The sequence below is a fragment of the Mustela erminea genome, chromosome 14, assembly GCF_009829155.1.
Source record: "Mustela erminea isolate mMusErm1 chromosome 14, mMusErm1.Pri, whole genome shotgun sequence".
Lineage (NCBI taxonomy): Eukaryota > Metazoa > Chordata > Mammalia > Carnivora > Mustelidae > Mustela > Mustela erminea.
In genome coordinates this window covers 35,290,750-35,307,277 of record NC_045627.1, presented here as the reverse complement: position 1 = coordinate 35,307,277, position 16,528 = coordinate 35,290,750, and the positions used below count along the sequence as shown (strand labels likewise).

The following is a 16,528-nucleotide window of genomic DNA, read 5'->3' as shown; positions in this document are numbered from 1 at the left end:
CTTCTACTTTGCATATGTTTCATTCAAATTTGTAGCCCTTATCAGTACTTCATTTCTTTTTACTGCCAAGTAACATTCCATTGCATGGATATGGCATTTATACTTATTCATTAATTGGCTGATTGCCATCTATACTGTTTCGACAATTTGCAATTATGACTGTCGCTGCTAAGAACATTCATATAACAAGTTATTCTGTAGATAGATGTTTTCGTTTTTCTTGGGTACATACCCAGGAGTGGAATTGCTTGGTTATATAGTAACTATGTTTATTCTTTTAAGTAACCATCAGACAGTTTTCCAAACTGGAACGATTATTTGACAATCATATTAGGAATGTACAAAAGGTTCCCATCTCTCTAGGCCCTCCTCAACACTTGTTATTGTATGTCCTTTATTTATAAAAGACAGTTATAAATTGTAGTGTAGTGTAGTGTAAAGAGGCATCTCATTTTGAGTGTGATTCCCATTTCTCTGATGAGTAACAATGTTGAGTATATTTCCATGTGCTTATTGGTCATCTGTATATCTTCTCTGAAAAAGGACTATTCAAACACATTGTTTATTTGTAGTTCAGACTGTCCATTTATTATTGAGATATGAGGTTTTCTTTTTTTTTTTTTTTTTTAAGACTTTATTTATTTATTTGACATAGAGAGCGAGCCAGAGAGCACAAGCAGCACGTACGACAGAGGGAAAGGAGAGGTAGACTCCAGACTGAGCAGGAAGCCTGACTTAAGGGATTGATCCCAGGACCCTGGGATCAGGACCTGAGCCAAGGTCAGACACTTAACAGACTGAGCCACCCAGGCACCCCAGGAGATTTTTTAAAAAGTCGTCATACAAGTTCCTATTTTTTTTTCTTAAGATTTATTTTTTTTTTAACTTTCATGTAATCTATACACCCAACATGGGCTTGATCTCTCAACAGCAAGATCAAGAGTCACATGTTTCACTGACTGAACCAGCCAGGAGCCCCTACAAGCTCTTTATTAGACATATGATTAGCAAATATTTTCTCCCACTCTTAGTTTTCTCTGACTTTTTTTTTTCTTAAGATTTTATCCATTTATTTGACACACACACACAGAGAGAGAGAGAGAGAGAGAGGAAATACAAGCAGGGGAAGCAGCAGAGGGAGAGGGAGAAGCAGGCTCCCCACTGAGCAGGGAGTCCCATGCAGGACTTTATCCCAGGACCTGGGGATCATGACTGGAGCTGAAGGAAGATGCTTAACAAACTGAGCCACCCAGGTGCCTCCGATGTGTTTATTTTTTCAAAAAGATTTATTTATTTCGGAGAGAGTGAGAGTGAGTGTGTGTGTGTGTGTGTTTATACATGTGCACACAGAGCACATGAGAAGAAAAGGTAGAAAGAGAGGGAGAAGGAGAGAGAGAATCCCAAGCTGATTCCCACTTATCCTGGAAGGGCAAAAGGGGGCATCATCCCACAACTCTGAGACCATGACCTAAGCCAAAACCAAGAGTCCAATGCTCAATCCATTGAACCACTCAGGTGCCCCTCTATGTGTTTATTTCATTTTACTTTAATTATACCTCAATAATTAAAGGGAAAAAGAAAACATGATTTACCATCTCAAGCCTGTTTCCTGAGTAAGTCTTTAAGTCACTTAGGTATTTCATGACAATTTATTGTACAGTTTTAATTTTAAGAAATGTGGTATGTAACAACTAAATGTAAACAAGTGATCCTGAATTGAATATAGATACAAGACCAAATGTTCTCTTTTTCCATAAAGGAAATTATTTAGTTACAAGACCTAAAGATTAGACAATAATATTATAATAGCATCAAGAATAGTCCCGTAGCTTTGTAAAAGTTTCGTAATTGTTTTGTGGTTATAAGGCAATGTCCTAGCCCTTTTTTAAAAGACTGCATTCTTTTTAATTAAATAAAAAAAAATAATTTCTATGCCCAATGTGGGGTTTCAAGTCATGACCCAGAGATCAAGAGTTTCATGCTCCCCCAACTGAGCCTAAATGTCATGGTTTTATGAAAACACACACCAATGTATTTAGGGGTAAAGGCATCATGTTTACAAATTACTATTAATGTGTAAAGGAAAAAAAAAAGAAGAGGGAGGAACAAAGGAGAAAGAAGGAAGGAGTGTGAAAAATAAAGAAAAGTTGGGCGCCTGGGTGGCTCAGTGGGTTAAGCCGCTGCCTTCGGCTCAGGTCATGATCTCGGGGTCCCGGGATCGAGTCCCGCATCGGGCTCTCTGCTCAGCAGGGAGCCTGCTTCCTCCTCTCTCTCTCTGCCTCTCTGCCTACTTGTCATCTCTGTCTGTCAAATAAATAAATAAAAAATCTTTAAAAAAAAATAAAGAAAAGCTAATTTGGTAAAAAGCTGCATTTGGGAAATGTCAGGGAAGAGCATATAGAAAGTCTACGTAATTCCTGCATTTTTTTTTTTTAGTAAGTCTGAAATTATTTATTTAAAAATATTTCTATGGTGCTGGCCCAAGTTTCATATTGTATATTTTATTCTCAGTACAAGCTTGGGATTCAAGTGCTGGTGACCTGTAGAAATGGAAGACAAGTTTCAAAACAGAGCTACTGGATGTGTGGGGTCATAGGTCAAGAGATAAGCCACCAGCAGATCTCTGGATGGAAAGTACTAAACCCGGGTGGTTTAAAAAACAGGCCACTGTCAGACAACAAGGAAGAAGGGCAGAGAGTACGTTCATCCATAAACCGATGAATTAACAATGGACACATTTTTGCAAAATAAAAGATCTCTATTTTGAGTTAAAGTCAATCTATGGGTCAATGAATATTCATTGTTTATTAAGTTTTAGATAACACTTGAAGTAAACTAAGCTAAAAAGTTTGTGAATTTAGGGGTTCCTGGGTGGCTCAGTGGATTAAAGCCTCTGCATTTTGCTCAGATCATGATCCCAGGGTCCTGGGATCAAGCCCGCATCTGGCTCTCTGCTCAGCAGGGAACCTGCTTCCCCCTCTCTCTCTGCCTGCCTCTCTGCCTACTTGTGATCTCTGTTGAATAAATAAATAAAATCTTAAAAAAACAATTCGTGAATTTAGATAAACAATTAGTAGCAAGTCCAAAATACTGTCAGGTGAGCAAGATATCATTTTGTCTAATTATGATATGCTACAAATTGTAATCATCTGGGAAGCCAATTAAGTAAGACTGTAAGTGAAACAATTCAAATGTAAAATTGAATGTACAGCATCATTTCAACTAATGGGGATAATATTAGCAATGTATTTTTATATTGTAATACTGTTAGGGGGATAATAGAAGACATCTGTAAGGGGTCTGTATGAATTAAGTTCTGCAAAGTAGGGCTGAGTCTTTCTGTTTAGAGTGGGAAGGCTTCATGGAGGAGACTCCTCTTAAAGGACTACAGGAGTTTGCCACTAGACAGAAAACAGTACAAAGGCAATGCTAAGATTCTGGAAAGCAAGCTCTAAGAGCCAAGAGTATTATTTGAGGAAGAATTCTGCTAACTGTATTGATACCAGATGTCGTCTGTGATTTATAAAACCTCCTTTATTAAATTATTATACATAGTTGATTCTATTTCTGGGATCTCTGTCATTAACATGACGCATGCTGTGTGGACAAGATGTAGCTCAAGGGCCAGTATTTCCCCAAAGCCCTTCCTGGACCCTCACTTCCAAGCATTACACTTGGTCTCTTCCTTGTTCCCTCGATTGCTATTTTCAAGCAAGCAAGCAGTAGGATTTCACAGTAAATAGCAAGCTGGTGACTGCTTGAGGTAGGGTCATGAATAAGCTCACCCAAGAGGACAGATTACAGATCGGCTGACTGAAGCGCTGAGAAGGGATGGGGGAAAGCAGTGTTACAGAAGCCTAGCAACACATGAACTTCTCAGAAGAGCAAACCAATAGTTTGAGCTGCTGAAGAAAGGCTATGAGGACCTAGAATTTTCTTTGACAGTTAAGGACCTGGCTGATCATTGGGCTAGCACTTTCAGAGACAGGGTAAAGAAAGAAGATAGATCAGTCTGATGATCATTAGGAAAAGATTTCCTAGCAAATCTATGACCGAATTCTTTTACCTCTGGTTATAAATTATTCTGCCGCAACAGCCTATTTATGAGTAGCTCTGAAAAGTACATATTAAACTTATTTTCGGAGAATCTGGTCCAGATGAGAGAACCTATTGAAATTCCCCATGGGATGCTCTTAAGGAAGGTTAGGCCAGGATCGAGAGCAGTCACCTAGGATATTCTTTTTTTTAATCTTTTTTTTTTTTTAATTTTTTATTTTTTATAAACATATATTTTTATCCCCAGGGGTACAGGTCTGTGAATCACCAGGTTTACACACTTCACAGCACTCACCAAAGCACATACACTCCCCAATGTCCATAATCCCACCCCCTTCTCCCAAACCCCCTCCCCCCAGCAACCCTCAGTTTGTTTTGTGAGATTAAGAGTCACTTATGGTTTGTCTCCCTCCCAATCCCATCTTGTTTCATTTATTGACCTAGGATATTCTATATAACCTTTGGTCTAGGGGGGTTTAGAGCAACTCATTACCATGTGTCTAAAAATTGGTGGAGGGAGGGTCACCTGGGTGGCTCAGTCAGCTGAGTATCTGACATCGGCTCAGGTCATAACCCCAGGGTCCTGGGATGAAGCCCCTGAGTTGGGCCCCCAAGTTCGGCTGGGAGTCTGTTTGTCCCTCTACTCCTCCCCCTGTTCATGCTCTCTTTCTCACTCTCTCAAATAAATAAAATCTTAAAAACAAAACCAGCTTAAAACAAAACTGGTGGACAGAGAAGACTGTCCTGAAAAACAAAATTACTGTTATGATTTCTCAAGAGGCAAACATAAGATAACAGTGTTTTCACAGCTTTAGGGCATAGAAAGAAGGAATTCAAAGACCAAGAGAGGTTTCTACGAGGGGAGGCAAATCTAGATTCAGATTTAGATGGGTAAATGAGCAATGTCAACAAAAATTACATGTAGAAAATAAAGTGGAATTTTAAATCAATGAAAAAAATGTCATATTAACTACTGGATCTATCCATAAAATTACGAAGGCACGGGAGACACTATTTTTTATAATAGTTAGAATGAGGATAGGCTCCGGGGCGCCTGGGTGGCTCAGTGGGTTAAAGCCTCTGCCTTTGGCTCAGGTCATGATCCCAGGGTCCTGGGATGGAGCCCCGCATCGGGCTCTCTGCTGAGCAGGGAGCCTGCTTCCTCCTCTCTCTCTCTGCCTGCTTCTCTGCCTTCTTGTGATCTCTGTCTGTCAAATAAATAAATAAAATCTTTAAAAAAAAAAAAAGAATGAGGATAGGCTCCTGTGCCAACAAGAAAGACTGAAGGTATATAGTGACATAGATTTGACCTGCTAAGAATTTCAAACGTCTGTACAAAGATAACAATCAAGCACTAAGACTATAAGAAAATCTAGAATTAAACAATGGCAAGGGCGCCTGGGTGGCTCAGTTGGTTGAGCAACTGCCTTCGGCTCAGGTCACGGTCCTGGAGTCTCGGGATAGAGTCCCGCATCGGGCTCCCAGCTCCATGGGGAGTCTGCTTCTCCCTCTGACCTTCTCGCCTCTCATGTTCTCTCTCACTGTCTCTCTCTCAAATAAATAAATAAAATCTTAAAAAAAAAAAAAAAAACAATGGCAAACGATTTAATAGAAGTTCTATTTACAAAAAAGGAAACATAAAACAAAAACTGGTTATGAAAAGTGACTTCATGAAAGAAACACAAATGGTTAATAAATATTTTTTTTAAAGATTTTATTTATTTATTTATTTATTTATTTGTCAGAGAGAAGGAGAAAGAGAACAGGCAGGGAGGCAGAGAGAGAAGCAGGCTCCCTGCTGAGCAAGGAGCCAGATGCGGGACTCGATCCCAGAATCCTGGGATCATGATCTGAACCGAAGGCAGCGTTTTAACCCACTGAGCTACCCAGGCGTCCCTAAATATTTTTTTTAAAACCTAAACTTTACTAGTTAAAATACAAGCTCATTCACGATATCAATTTTTACTTACTAGGTGGACAATGTTGTAAAAGATTACACTATTAGATAAACGTATATATATATAAATCTGTTTTTGAAGAACTAATATTAACTAAAAGTTTATAGTTAACCTAAGTATCATAAGCAAAGAATCTCTAAGAGTCCATTTTTGGTTAACTTCTTTTTTTTTTGAAAATTTTATTTATTTATTTGACAGACAGAGATGACAAGTAGGCGGAGAGGCAGGCAGAGAGAGAGGGGAAAGCAGGCTCCCTGCTGAGCAGAGAGCCCGATGAAGGGCTCAATTCCAGGATCCTGAGATCATGACCTGAGCCAAAGGCAGAGGCTTAACCCAATGAGCCACCCAGGCGCCCCTGGTTACCCTTTTTTTAAGAGTTAAGGGAGTTCTCAGATGCCTTCTTTATAATTTATTTTTTTAAATATTTAATTTATTTATTTGACACAGAGAACTCACAAGTGGACTGAGAGGCAGGCAGAGAGAGAGAGACGGAAGCAGGCTCCCTGCTGAGCAGACAGCCCGATGCGGGACTCGATCCCAAGACCCTGAGATCATGACCTGAGCCAAAGGCAGCGGCTTAACCCACTAAGCCACCCAGGCGCCCTGCCTTCTTTATAATTTCTAATGCTGCATCTAAACCACACATGATTTCCATTTTAGTGTGTAAGAAGGAGGAAATGATTTTGAGTAGATTCTGCTCCCAAACCCCATGCTTATTTAATCAAATAAACTTCTACTGAAATTAATAAAGTGGTAGAATAAACAAATTTCCCATTAAGTAATATTGACCCTGTCACTTCTTTGCTCAACATCCTTCAGCAGTTGTCTTATCACTTGTTATTGGAAGTTTTTTTTTTTAAAGATTTTATTTATTTATTTGACAGACAGAAATGACAAGTAGGCAGAGAGGCAGGCAGAGAGAGAGAGGAGGAAGCAGGCTCCCTGCTGAGCAGAGAGTCCGATGTGGGGCTGGATCCCAGGACCCTGAGATCATGACCTGAGCCGAAGGCAGAGGCTTTAACCCACTGAGCCACCCAGGCGCCCCTCATTGGAAGTTTTAACACCAAAACTTAGTTTGTATATACTGGAAGTTGCTAAACATCATTATCTCAGAGGGTAAATTTAAGATGGATTTTAAAATTTCAAAGTAATAAATTTGTATTTCTTTCTTTATCTGTTTATTGAGGGGTGGAGCAGTGGGAGAGAGAGAATCCTAAGTCGACCACATGCCCAGTAGGGATCAATCTTACAACCCTGAGATCATGAGCTGAGCCCAAATCAAAATTTGCGACACTTAACCAAGCCACCCAGGTGGCCCCGAAAGTAATAAATTTTTATTTAATTTTTTTTTATTTGACAGAGAAAGACACAGCAAGAGAGGGGACACAAGCAGGGGGAGTGGGAGAGCTAGAAGCAGGCTTCCCACTGAGCAGGGAGCCCAATGCCGGGCTTGATCCCAGGACCCTGGGATCATGAACCAGGCCCAAGGCAGACACTTAAGGACTGAGCCACCCAGGCACCCCAAAAGTAACAGATTTTTACGCAAAGAATCAACAAAACGAAAAGACAGCCTACTGAATGAGAAAAGATCCTTGCAAATGACATGTCCAATAAAGGGTTATTTTCCAAAACATATAAAGAGCTGATATAACAACATGTAAAAACCAAATAATCCAATTAAAAAATGGACAGAAGACATGAACAGACATTTCTCCAAAGAAGACATACAATGGCCAAAAGACACATGAAAAGATTCTCAACATCACTCAACAGGGAGATGCAAATCAAAACCACAATGAGGTATCACCTCACAAACGTCTGTGACTAAAATTAAAAAACACAAGAAACAAGTGGTGGCAAGGATGTGGAGAAAAAGGAACCCTTGTGCACTGCTGGTGGGAACATAAACGCCTGCGGCTAGTGTGTACAAACAGTATGGAGGTTGCTCAAAATATTAAAAATAGAAATACAATCTGATGCGGTCATTCCACTACTGGGTATTTATCCAAAGAATATGAAAACACTAATTCAAAAAGTTATATGCACCCCTATGTTTACTGCATTATTTGTAAAAGCCAAATTATGGAAGCAGCCCAAGTGTCTGCTGATAGATGAATGGATAAAGATGTGTGTAAACACACACCAGAATATTATTCAGCCATAAAACAGAATGAAATCTGGCCATTTGCAACAACATGGAATGAGCTGGAGAGCATAATGCTAAGTGAAATTAGTCAGAGAAAGACAAATATGTGATTCCATTCATATGTGGAATTTAAGAAATAAAACAAGTGAACAAAGAAAAAAAAAGGCAACCCCCAAAGCAGACTCTGACTATAGAGAACAAACTGATGGTTACCAGAGAGGAGGTAAGTGGAGGGATGGGTAAACTAGGTGAGGGGGGATTAAGAGTCCACTTATCTTGATGGGCACTGGGTAATATATAGAGTATTTCAATCACTGTATGGTACACCTGAAACTAATTTAGCACTGTAGGTTAAGTATATTGGAATGCATTTTTGAGTATATCAAATAATCATGTGGGAGACAAAGTAGAGCCATACTTTCAACAGAAAATGATGGTGGCCAGCCAAAAAACCCACTGATTATTTATCATTTAAACGCCTCTAAACACCTATATTTCATCACACACACACACACATATTCATTTCATCACATAAAACAAAACAAAAATGCAGCCCAAAGACATTTAAAGCAGAATCTTGGAACAAAGGAACCATCAAGGAAAAGATCATATACATGTATAAATCCAGGCAAGCTCCTTCGAAAGCTGGTTCGAAAGGATACTTAGTTACACCTTTTCCAAAACTCTGATCAGCTCAGACCAGAGGAGGCAACAAAACATTCACTTGTATAAATTGTAGATGTTCAGTGCCACACCTGTTCTACAGACCAATATATAGTTCTACGGAGGAGAACCTACGAACTAATTCCTGGTGAGAATTGATCAGGCATGGGAGCCATTCGGGGAGCCTACTACTTCACCACCTACTCCTGCCACCACCCCAGAGGCTCAATTGTAGTGTATGTGTGTGTGTGTGTGTGTGTGTGAGAGAGAGAGAGAGAGAGAGAGAGAGAGAGAGCGAGCGGTGGGAGTTAGTAGTATAGGGAGTTAATAGAGATTGCTGGATTCAAGAAACTACATTGTTACGTCCAAAGTACAACCTTTCCCCCAAAATCTACTGAGTAACAGGATAACTAGTCCCTGACAAGACCCACAGTGACAGCAAAGAGTCAGAAACATCTACCAAAGGCCAACAATTATGGGGGAGTGTTAATGACTACCTGGCGAAGGAAACAGTGTTAAGAGCAAGGGCAGAACAGAGTGAGCCTGGCTCAGAAAGTTGTGCTGCCCAGTTCGAATTTGCTGTTAGGCTTTTTGTATGTGACCATTAAAAAAAGAAGCAATAAGCCTCTCCTTCAAGAAAAGAAGCCAAGTGCAGCATAATAAAAACAGGATAGAAATCAACCACTGTGAACAAATGTGAGCCTGCACGCAGAGCCAAGGAAATTTACACAAAATTTTACGCTAATGCTTAATATCAAATACACAACAAATAGATACTGTGCAAGATGCAAAAGAAATCGGAACAATGCAACCCTCTAGTTAATTGTTTACAGGATTCCTCAGTTTACTTCCTCTACCCATACTTCATTCCTGCATAAAATATCCATATAGGAATTATTCTAGTGCTATTCAAAATAATCTGTTATAAAATCCTAAAAAGCATATAGATCATGGAGACCTAATCCTCTCTCCACCAAAAGTTCAAAAAAAATTTTTTTAAAGATTTTATTTATTTGTCAGAGAGAGAGAGAGAGAGCGAGAGCGAGCACAGGCAGACAGAGTGGAAGGCAGAGGCAGAGGGAGAAGCTGGCTCCCTGCGGAGCAAGGAGCCCCATGTGGGACTCGATCCCAGGACGCTGGGATCATGACCTGAGCCGAAGGCAGCTGCTTAACCAACTGAGCCACCCAGGTGTCCCAAAAGTTCAAATTTTTGATGGACGACCTTATCAATTCTAATACTCCAAGTTCTGCCTTCCTCAGAAAAGAGCTAACAGTGAAAACCACAGCAAAACTATTCCAAGATACCAACTCAAATTTAAAACATTCAATATTCTATGTTTTTAAAAATATTTTATTTATTTATTTGAGAGAGAGAGAATGAGAATGAGAGGGAGAGGTCAGAGGGAGAAGCAGACTCCCCGCTGAGCAGGGAGCCCGATGTGGGACTGAATCCTGGGACTCTAGGATGGTGACAGGAGCCGAAGGCAGTCGCCCAAACCAACTGAGCCACCCAGGTGCCCCAGAACAATCAATATTCTAAAGCAGTTTTATTTATGCTCTATATTCCTTCACTGATCAAAAACTTATTCAGTGTTGACGATGTGCTGGGCAGTGCTTCGGGCACTAGCAACAAACATATGAATATATATATATATATATATATATATATATCTGTTTTATTTTTGTTGTTGTTGTTTGTTTTTTAAGATTTTATTTATTTATTTGTCAGAGGGAGTGAGCACAGGCAGACAGAGTGGCAGGCAGAGGCAGAGGGAGAAACAGGTTCCCTGCTGAGCAAGGAGTTGCACTCGGGACTTGATCCCAGGACCCTGGGATCACGAGCCGAAGGCAGCCGCTCAACCAACTGAGCCACCCAGGCGTCCCATATATGAATATTTTAAATAACTTGGAAAGTTTGCAAAAAATAAAGTTTGATGAATATTTTTATTTTTCTAACATATAATCATGTAGGACACCTAGCTTTTTCACAGATACAGGAAATAAATTCTTGGTTTTTTATAAATCAAGATTATACTTCTGACTTGTCACTAGCAGATATCAAAATTTTCATTAAGTTGCTTAGCAACTGTGCTTTACATCATTCCTTGTCTCTGGATTGTTTCTGTATTTGTGAAAAGTGCCAGATATGTATCACAACATATTGAAATGTTCTATTTATTCTGAAAGAAATATTGCAAAAGGGAAAATAAGAAAGTAATTCAGCTACTGCTGTGTCATGGAAAATGCTAAATACTTTTTTCTGCCTAAGAAACGTTGAAGACTTGGAGTGCTTGGGTGGCTCAGTGGGTTAAAGCCTCTGCTTTCAGCTCAGGTCATGATCCTGGCATCCTGGGATCATTGGGCTCTCTGCTCAGCAGGGAGCCTGCTTCCCCCTTTCTCTCTGCCTGCCTCTCCACCTACTTGTGATTAAAAACAAAAAAACAAAAAACAAACCTTGAAGACTCAATAATAGCGACAGAAAGTTGCTACCAAAATCTCTGAACTATGGATTTCATAGTCTTCATAAAAAAAAGAGGTATACACTAAATTCTACTGGTGTAATTATTACTACATAAGAGAAGGTCTGAAAGGCAGGAAGAATTCTCCAAAATCCCACTGCTTATCCCAAGCTACCTTACTCTCTTTTGGATCACTTACTCTAGGGAGAGCCAGTTGCCACACTGTAAGGAAATTTTTACCCTTTGATAATTAATGGACAAGAAAGTAAAGGATTCAGAATTAACAGATACAGATTAATCAACCTATGTCAACTACCAATCCCAGATATTGAGAATCAATCTCTGCTCTTTATTTCAGCAAATGCTCAAGGTACTATATAAGGGCAAGATAGAAAAGAATGATGCACAACAAAATACTATACTGTTGAGAAGCATGTAAATGAAGGGAAAAAGCAAGAAAAACACTTTTTTAAGGTTATTTATTTATTTGAGAGAAAGAGGGAAAGAGAACATGGGCATATGTGAGCAGGGGGAGGAGTAGAGGGCCAGGAGAGAGAGAAAATCACAAGCAGACTAAGCATAGAGCCCAATACAGGGCTGCATCCCACAACCCAGGAGATCATGACCTGAGCCAAAACCATGAGTCAGAACCTTAACGGACTGAGCTACCCAGGTGCTCCCAAACCAAGAAAATTACGACAAAAGTTAGGATGGGAAGTTCTCAGGGCTTCTGGGAATCTAAGAATACTCCATTTTTGACCTAGGTAGTTGCTTCATGAGTATTTTCTGTATAATTATAGGTAAGTTGTACATTTATTTATTTATTTTTAAAGATTTTATTTATTTGACAGACAGAGATCACAAGTAGGCAGAGAGGCAGGCAGAGAGAGAGGGGGAGGCAGGCTCCCTGCTAAGCAGAGAGCCCGATGCGGGGCTCGATTCTAGGACCCTGGGATCATGACCCGAGCCTAAAGCAGAGGCTTTAACCCACTGAGCCACCCAGGTGCCCCGGTAAGTTGTACATTTATATATTGTATGAACTTTTCTTTTGATTATGTCTGTTGACATAATGGAAAATGTTAATACTATAATAGCATTATTTTGTGAATAAAGATACACAAAGGACTTACTCTTTAGAAAAAAATAGGACTAAGTCAGATAGATTAGATATATGTTAAATATTATATATATATTGATTTTTATGAAGATTTTGTTTATTTATTTGAGAGCCAGAGAGAATGAGACAGAGAGCTGAGCAGAAAGCCTGACGGGCGGGCCCAATTCCAGCATCCCAGGATCACTCAGGACCGGAGCTGAAGGCAGACAGACCCTCAACCAACTGCACCAAGCAGGCGCCCCAAATATTAGATACACTGGCAAAGCTGAGATAGGTATGTTGTATGATGCTAATGCAGTGTCCTTAACATAGTAATATTTTTAGTGAAGAGGAGAGATGGAATTGTGTTAGGCATCTCCAAGATGTCCCCAGAGACTGCCACCACCTCGTATTTACACCCTTGCATAGAACTTCCTACGCTGGGGGCGACTGGATGGCTCAGTCATTAAGCTTCTGCCTTCAGGATCCCAGCTTCCTGGGATCAAGCCCCTCATCGGGCTCCCTGCTCAGCGGGAAGCCTGCTTCTCCCTCTCCCACTCCCCCTGCTTGTGTCCCCTCTCTCACTGTGTCTCTTTCTGTCAAATAATAAAAACAAATAAAAACTAAGCGTCACATGTGCAGGGGTGCCTGGGTGGCTCAGAGGGTTAAGCAATAGACTCCCAGTTTATCTTGATTCTTGCTCAGGTTGTGAGATTAAGCCTTGATTTGGCTCTGCACTCAGCGGGGAGTCTGCGTGAGGTTCTTTCCCTCTGCACCCCCCACCCCCAGTACCTGCTCCTGTGCTCCCTGTCTCACTCTCTCAAATAAATAAATCTAAAAAAAAAAAAAAAAAAAAAAAAAAAAAAGTCGCATACCCCACTGAATGAGCCAGCCAGGTGCCCAGCTTTCAGATTCTTGACCGCAAAAACTCTGAGATGTTTATCGTTCGAAGCTACTGAATTTGAGTACTTGTTAAGCAGCAACAGATAACAGATTGTCAGTTAATTCCTTAGAAGGCTCTTTATAAAACCTGAACCAGATAGAGAACATCTCCCTAACTAAAGTGCTTCAAGGTTTCATGTTCATGGACTAAAACCTAAACTCCTTGTATTAGTGCACTCACGCTCTAGCTTCTGCCTACACCTTTTTACCCTCACCTGGTTCTACTCTCCACCTACTTAAAATCACAGGACTCCTCTGAGATTAAGACTATAATCTCTTTTTTACTTTTGTATTTGCTGTTTTCTCTGCTTAGGAATGCTCTTCCTTGCCTTCTGGAGAGTTTTCTGGCATTCTTGGCTCCTTTTTGTCCCTCAGTTCACAGCTTAAATGTTCCCTCCCCAGAGAAGCCTTCCCTGATGACCTGATTATGAGAACGCCCCGGAAAGTTTCCATTAAACAGAGGAACAAGATAAGGAGGCCACATTCAAAGCCATATAAAGCTGGAGTTAGTCTGTTTGACTATCTGCATTAAATGAAAGAAGGAAGTTAATAACACAAAATTTGGAAAGGAGAATATAAACTTGTCACTATAGACTACATGATTGTACTTCTTTTCTCTCTCTTTTTTTTTTGATTTGTATTTATTTGTTAGAGAAAGAAAGAGACAGAGAGCACAAGCAGGGAGAGAGGTCAAGGAAGAGGGAGAGAAGCAAGCTCCCAGCTGAGCAGGGAGCCCAACACAGGGAGCAGGACTCTGGGATCCTGACCAGAGCCGAAGGCAGACACTTAACTGACTGAGCCATACAGGTGCCCCTGAATGTATTTCCAATACATAAGAAAAATAAACTGAAAAACCAGAAACATCTAAATTCTAGGAACAAAACTTCAAGACACCTCTGAAGGAGGGGCATGAGGCTGGCTCAGTTGATGGAACATGTGACTACTGATCTCAGGGTTTGGAGTTCTCTACATATTGAGTGTAGAAATTCCTTAAAAAAACGAACAAAAAACCCCCCAAAAAACGACAACAAAAACACCTCTGAAGGACAAAAAAGGCCTTAGCCAATAGAAAATATACTATCTAGGATAGAAAGACCAAACATCAAAGAGAATTCAATTCCCCAAATTTTCTGTGGAATATGGTTCCACTAATAATACCAATAGGGCTTTATTCTTGCAATTAGACAAGATGATTATTAACTTACAGAAAAATAAGTCAAGAAAAGTCAAGAAATTTCTAAAAATTAAAAGGAGGAATTATCTCTATCAGATATGAAAACATAAAACCGAAATAATTAAAGAGTTATTTGATGCTTATACAGGAGACACTTAACATTGGGATAACAGAACTGAATACTAACACAAACAAATACAGATCAGTAGAGAAAAGATGGACAATTAAGTAAGTGGTGTTGGATGGCTGGGTAGTAGTCATCTGAAAAAATGTAAGTTGTTACCAATATTCTACACACACCAAGTGAATAAAATAGTTAAATGCAGAAAAATGAAATGAAAATACAACAGAAAGAAAATGGAAGATTTATAAGCGAGAACTGGTAGATTTTTCTAATTAAGACACAATATACTAAAATCATAAAAGAGCAGATGAACAATGTTTTTCATCTTTAAAATTTTTTTCTCAACTTAAACAATTTTTTTAATGTAAAATGCAATTTAAAAAACCTAGATGTTAAAAACAATGACAAACTGGAAATCTATCTGCAACTTTTATCATGAATGTCAATTTTCTAAAGGGGCTCCCATAAAGTCAATAGAAGATTAAAAATCCAATAGGAAAATGGGCAACATGTACATTATTTCCTACTTTAAAGTGCTCTGAATAAGCAATATTATTTTTTCAGAAGAGTGAATAAAACAAAAAATAAACACTCTGGTCATTGTTTAGGTATCTCTTCATCCAAACTATTACATATAGAGTCTGACTGATAGGAGTGTTTTGTGGGGACTGAGTAAAGGATGTATCTTCATAGCTGAGTTAACACAGAATGAAAATCAGTGCATGATAGGACAAGAGACTGATCCATGAAATGAAGAAATAGTTCAAAACTAGTTGTGAAGCATTTTAAGGAAATTTTATTTAGTTCTTGAGAGGTAAGGTGACCCCAGCAAACATTATGTGTCCCTGGAGGGTAACGCAAACTGTTCTCAGCAAACCTCTGGGCCAATTTCTTTCCGTCTATAAAATGAAATGTCCGGTAGGTTTTAATTCATGTTTGCATCCCCAATACCTAGCCTAAGTCCTGGCAATCAATAAAAAGTATTCAATAAGCACGGTTTCTTCACCTATTTTTCTCATTCCAAAATGTTCTTTTTTCCTTCTAAAAGTCACCCACATTGTAATAAATTGAAGGCAGTTTATCTTAGTTGGTAATTGATTCTATTTCATGTAACAGAAAACCCACAAATAACAGGTTTTTAAAAAGTAAAAAAATAAGTAAGTATAAAGAAAAAAATTTTTTTTCCTCTCTCATGTTAAAGAAATTCAGATTTAAGAAGGGCTGTGGTTGGTATGGTAGCTCCATTGGTATTAGCAAGAATTTGGGCTCCTATATTTCTTCCCACTATCTTAGTATGTATCTCCCACTATCAAGTCAATTTAGGCTTCCAGGTGGTTGTTGGAGCTCCAGGCATTAAATTCAAGTTCTACAAACGTTGAGGGAAAGGAGACAGACACAAGAGAGCATATGCTCTGTGATTCTAGTTATATGAAGTTCATTCGAACAAAAACAAACGTAATGGAGATAAATGTCAAAACAGTAGTTATTATTATGTGGACTCATGGCTTGGGAAGGACCACGAGGGAGCCGTCTGGGTGTCTGAAATGATTATATCCTTCTCCGTATAGTGTTATACACATGAAGAATAACCCTGATACATTCATTTATGATTTGTGCACTTTACTCTATGTAAGGTAGCTAAACGAGGTAAGATCCAGATCTTTGAGCTCATGTGTATTTTGACAAGACTAGATTTAGATCTAGGTTGAATAAACGAAGCATTCTAAAGTATTTAGTACTCATTGTGTAGCTCTTTGTGCTTGTAACTGTGGTCACCTTCCAAAGCTGAAAAAGTAACTAAGACCAATGGTCTGGTACTAGAGTAGCTATGGGGGTGGCAATTGTCTTGCTTTAGGAATGAATACATGAATTTAAATCCTACCTCTGTTTTGCATTTACTGTTTTGCTCC

The 16,528-nt window shown here is 39.3% G+C and overlaps 1 protein-coding gene across 7 annotated transcripts in view; it reads right to left on the bottom strand.

Moving 5' to 3' along the window:
• LOC116572977 (methylcytosine dioxygenase TET1-like) overlaps window positions 1–16,528 on the bottom strand; it is a 103,642-nt gene that overhangs the window by 35,669 nt on the left and 51,445 nt on the right. The gene's annotated exons all lie outside the window — the stretch shown is intronic.